Here is a 6,244-nt window from a genome sequence, read left to right as displayed (position 1 = left end):
TTTCGCCTTCTGCTTCTTCCTCTTCCTCCTGTTTGTTTCCCTGAATGCCTTCGCAGCGATAACGCCGGCATTGATCTCACTCGGATATTTCGCGTCTTTAAGATATATGCCAGTTGACTTTTTTTAAATGCTGTTAAAAAATGGTATTTTGTTTAATTGGTTTTTTTATTCATGAATAAGTAATATAGTGAGTCATTTGAAAATTGGGAACCTAATCTGATCTAAAAAAAATTCAGGAAGTTTTTCGAGGAAAATATTGAAGATAATTGACGGATTTTTTAAAAATTGAAATTTGACATTTTATCGATTCTTATGTAACAAAGAAAATGTTTATGGAGAATTGTAGTATACGTTGGGGTTTGCTTCGTGAAACTGAGTGCAGTTTCATGTCGCAATGTTTGAAATCAGTTAAGATGGTTTAGAAACCAAAGGAATTGGGAAAGACAGTATGTACTGCAATAGCTTTGAGCTCCGCATTCACCAGTTACTCTGACTACAAGTTGGCTTCGTTTTCAAGTACGCGGAACATTGATGTAAATACAGGGTGTTCCATTTATATAGATCCTTGCAAGGACTACTAATAGTCTTAGAAAACATTTTAAATAAAAGTTATAGTAATAAATATGTAATTATACAAAAATATATAGGGTATTTAATTTAACACAATTCTATGGAAAAAAATCACTATAGAGCCTCAAACATTCAAATTGGCCGCCCGCATCGTTTAACATCAATGAGAACGTGAGCGACCACTTGTTAGACGACGCTCGCGTGGGTCGATTAAAATGTAACATCCTGTTACGTACAACGGTAAAGCAGAGGACACGCTATCCTCTATTTTTTTCTCTACTCCATAGCGACTTTCCTTGAGGAGGCAAATTGTTTCTCAAAAGCGGAACGTATGTGTGTCGTGTTGGAAATATGCCAACTAAAGGATAAGGAATATAATCTCAGGTTAGTGTAACATTTGCCCCACTTCGTCTGTAACATATCGTTGAAACGAACCTTCGTAGTCGTACGACTCATGCGAAGAACGAGACACATTGTAACAAAAATTTTTCATACTTTTCATTATATATTCATGTAAATATTACCAATGGATAGGTGAGGTCTTCCTGATTAAAATAAGTCCAAATACGATCCCATTCGGACTACTTTTCCTTAGAAGCATTATACCGGGTGTGCCTTAATTTTCAAATCACGTTTAATAAATCATCCAAATAGGATCGTGTTTAGGCTAATTTTCATCGGGAAGACTTCGCCAGTCTATTGGTAATATTTTCACAAGCGTATAAGGACAACTAAAAAAATGTTCATCGTAGAATTAATGGCGACCATCGATCACAGGCTAATTTCCTGCTAACTCCTATATTTATGTGGTGATGATAACATGCCTTAGCGTTTAACTTCGCGTAACTTCACGGTACCACGTACTATTATAGTTATCCGAACAGTATTGTAATTTATATCGCTGGACTTCCTTTTTGGTCCTTTCCTTCGAATGCCCGCGTCTGGACTCATGGTTCCAGGCATGCGAGCCAACTGTACCTTGCGACTGTTATCTAGGTAACGACCTTGCCTCTTCTCTTGCTGCTGCCCTCTCGGTTGCTCGTTGTTGCTGGCGATGGTTCACCGCGGTGCATGTACGCGAAGGCAAGTTCATCGGTCCGCCTCGGAAAATCATTGACCTTGCAGTTGATCTAGCGTCGTTGCTGGATTCTTCCAGTTCCTATTACGTTGCTGGCCGCCCGTTACGTGGAAGTGGAAGCCAGCTGGTTAGAACGGAAAACGCGTTTCCCCTTGTCTAGCGGATACTATTGCTCGCAGATGATTATTGTGGCAAGCTTGTCTCTATCTGTGGAGAGAAATCTGTAGGACTTGTGTGGTCTGAGGTCTTACAATTGGCATTGGGAATTATTGAAATGCATTCAGAGTGTTACAGTGTTTTGAGAAGGAAATATAAAGATGGGAAATTGAATGAAAAATTCTATTCTTGGTGTATGAATGTATACACAGTTTCGCGAAGTAGCGAAGACCGAATTGGTATTTGAGGCCAGCACTGGAAATATTCCAAATGTGTTTAGAGTATTATGGTGTTTGAAGTGCGAACTTTAAAGATAGCAATATTGATTTGTTATGTCTGAGTGAGGTTAGGTGCTGAAGATTATTGTAATGCATTTCGAATATTACAGTGTATGAAGTACAGGCATGAAGACAGAGATTGGGTGATAAATTCCATTTTAGATAGTTATTCATTTGTTGTATGTAGAGGGATTGGCCAAGTTTACGTAGCTTGAATTTTTCAAATTCAAAACGCTGCGTATAATACAAAATATGTACGACAGGTTAAACGTTTCAAGTTAATTATGTTCCAATGAAAGAAGTATTTGCTTGAAAAATTCTTGTGTCATCTTAAAGTTTCTCGTTTCATCGTATTAGCCTCGTGTTTCTCTAACGCTGCTCGAATCAGAGAAACGATTTTTAGCATCGGGAAGAACGGGTCGTTTAATAAAAATCGTTGAAGGATAACGAGGAAATACTCGGTGATTCTCTTCTACGTACATTCCACATGACACTAACGAGCTATTAAATAGCCATGACGAAAATTCGAATAACGGCAACGATAGTGGCCAGGGAGTCGTGTTAGAACCGGGCAAGTACCATTATACACGAAAACGAACCTGACAACGATGAAGGAAACTATTTTAATGAGAACACCGAATACCAAAATGATATACCGGAATTTTAAACTGTTCTGTCGAAACATGTATACCCTCCCTAAGGCTTTTATAGGCAATGTTGTGAAATAATAATGGACTTAGTTGTAAATTGTATATTAAGAATGCACATGCTGTCCACTTTGCCAGTAAAATACAGTAGGAACTCCCTATATAACGCGGGAAATATAATACGAGTTAAGTTCCATCGATATCGCTTTCGCGGACAAATTTAATTAACCCAAAATTACAAATTCAGAATTTCTGTTCCCCCCTTTTTTTTTTTTTTGGTCGCGTTATACGGAGGCAGCAGCAATTTTTTACGGGATCCTACTGTATTCGAAATGATACAAAATAAAAATTTCACTTTTCGTAAATTCATGTTTTAACGTGCGTTCACACTTTTCGAACAGCCTGTACAAGAGAGCAGTTCTCACGGAACAGAGAGCCGCCCGCGGTCGGTGCCGCGTTCTCGCAACATTCCTGGGGTTACCCGATCCTGCGGCGGCGATAATCTGCCGCCGCGCACGGCTTTCCTCGAACTGGGTAAACGTATCGCGAATAAATTACGTTTGTGTTACGCGACGCACGCAACACACAACCGATGCGCGACGTCGAAACTCATCGATAGAGGAGGCTGGCTGGTTGGTTGGCTGTGGTCGCTTCGGCTGCCAATGGCGCGCATCGTACGACAAGTGAATGGCGGCATGTGTTGTGTTGGCCCTCGCGCGCAACATTCGGCGACTATGGTAACCATGGCACAGAATGGCTCGATTGTGTACTCGACGTGGAACCTCGGTGATATTATTTCTTCATCGGGAGGCAGGTGCTGATCGAATGATAAATGGTCGTTGGAACGACGATCTGAACAAATATCGCTTGTGTGTTAAAAGGGACCGTAGGGTACGAGGTGTGTGTGTGTTTAACCGTCGCTTTTGTTTTAACGCTTTTTATGATATGGATGCGTGAATTTCTGTTCATGTTATCCAATATGGTGTACTTGGAAATAGTTAGACGGAAAAGGGGGACGAATCCTTTTGTTAAGAGAATTAATTGTTTTTATAGTTGTGATTTGAAGGTTATGCATGTTTTGATATGTGTTTACACTTTTTGAGGTTTGTCGAGGGCCTGTAGTTTATGGGTTAATGTGAGAAGCATGTAGATTCGTTGTTTATTAGTTAATTCTGAGTATTAAGTTTAGTCAACTTATTGAAAACCTATGAAAATAGTCAATATTCTTTTATTAGAAACATGAATTGCACGTTAGAATAAAATAGTCTTTCTCTTTCGTTGGTAATTGGATTTGAGTCTGTTGGTAGAAAGGAAATTGGATTAGAAAGAGGTTAATACTTAACCTCTTTAGCGTTTCCTAACAATCCCGTTTGATTATATTCATTCAATTATTCCCTATAACTTATAATTTTATTAAGGTGGATTATCTTGCAAGCTTCTTGTCAACAATTTGTACAAACATTTATTTCTGTGTCATTCATAAATTTTAAAAGATAAAAATAAAAGAATATCAGTTTTTTTTGTCAAGAAATTAAAAACGTCACCCTTAAGGCTTCTCAAAATTTCACACTTCTGTTAAAAATAGAAAACACAAAATTTCGCGCGTTACAATTCTTTAACATTTGTACTCGTATACTGTTCGTTTAATATTGGATTGAAATTCAAATAATATAAAATTGAATCAAAAAGGAACTCTGGAATTATGAAACAAAGAGTATCACGGGACGGGGGACCAGGCGGAAATTGAAAAGTTGATTAGTGCATTACATTAAGTACAGAGTCAGGCATCACGGGGATCGAGTCTCGGGTTTCGAAGTTTAAATTTCCTGCGTTACGGAGATTTTTTTCACTTCTCGGCTCTCTGGGATGCCATAGAGCTACGACCTTGAAACGAAACGTGTTATTACCGTCTTTGAAACGTGTACTTCCCTCGGGCGAAACGATTCGAACAGTATAAGCTATTTGAGGCATTCGAAGATAAAAAATTTCACTATCGAGTTGTTTCGCAACGACTTATACTCTTTCGAACGCTTCCGTGTACCTTTTAAAGAACAAAAAAATTATCTTTATTTATTTATAACATCGATCTAAGCATTTTTAACACTCAATGTTGGTGTCTACATAATTTCTAACCTATACTTTTAACGTTAAATTTTAATTGTTTACATTTTTGTTTGTAAAATACAATTTTTTTTCTGTAATTAGGTCTTTTATGATGAAATCGAGAACAGAAGATTTTTAATTCGATGCTATTAAAACAGAAATTTTAATAAAAAGTGCATTTTGCGACATGTATCCATTTGGTCACGTGAGCAAACGTGTTTGGCGGCAATTCATCAACCGTAAGTCACGTGAGAATAAAACGTTCATCCCATGGTAGAAAATGTTACATAATTTCCTTGAGTCTTTCTCTACGAAAATATGTCTCAAAAACATAAAACGCGGCAAAAACACGACCCGTAGATTTGCATCGCATTAAGTACAATTAAAGTAGTGTGCATCTCTATTATATCCTAATTGCTGTTTAAAAAGCTTTCTAACATCAGCATTGAATGTTCTTAAAAATCGCGTCATATAATCTTTTCTAATATATAAACAATTTTACTTTGTAATACCTTGGAATATCAGTTTTTAAAATATTTTAGTTTTATTCTTCTTTGTATTGCAAGGAGAAAAATATTTTATAAATTCTTATCTCATTTCCTCTCGCATATCAAGAACCTCTAAGATTACCTTTAATAACCACTTAATTGGTTAAATTTCGCTCTGAACCCTTTATAAGACAATTTTTCTTCGTTTATGAGAAAAAAAAAATTACTCCCAGCTTCACATTTAGGTAGGAGAAATAATAATTATAATAGTGAAAAGCACTTATACAATTAAACAAAATAAGATTCATAAAATATATAGTTATACGGAATGTTCAAGTAGGATGGCGCTGTAAAGGGCTAACTTATTCGAAGTTTACCGCCATATGGATACGCACCAGGAACAAATTATCATTAATCCGCATTCACAGTATAATTTAAAAGATAAAATCATACGCAAAGGGTGTAATAAAAAGGAATTTACAAAGTCAAATCTGACGTTGATTCTTTGTTTTCAAATTCAACTGAAGTAAACGTCAGTATTTATTCGTAGAATACAGTGTCAACCTAACCTCAATTACCAACAGTTACCTACTACCGCCACTATATTAAATTTTAAAGAAATACAGAGGTATATACATTTTCCAAACAGTCTCCAATGAACTTGTGAATGCTTCCACAGGAGACGAAGGGTGTAGGAACGAGTTTCTGCGACTGGTCGGGTGTTAAAGAAATCAACAAAAGGTAGCTCGAGTTACGCGAGAGCAGCTTTTCTGGATACATACACAGAGACGGCCGTTGCTAAAATTATTAGCGAGCTTACGTGCCACGTGGGGTTTCTTCGATGACGGGTGAAGTCCTATCCGAGCCAGTTTCATCCAATTTCACAAATTCACCTCCTTGCATTGTGGTTTCTGTCGCGTTTCC

This window comes from Habropoda laboriosa, unplaced genomic scaffold (assembly GCF_001263275.1).
Source record: "Habropoda laboriosa isolate 0110345459 unplaced genomic scaffold, ASM126327v1 scaffold40, whole genome shotgun sequence".
NCBI lineage: Eukaryota > Metazoa > Arthropoda > Insecta > Hymenoptera > Apidae > Habropoda > Habropoda laboriosa.
The sequence above is the reverse complement of the archived record's forward strand: the minus strand, read 5'-3'. Positions refer to the sequence as shown.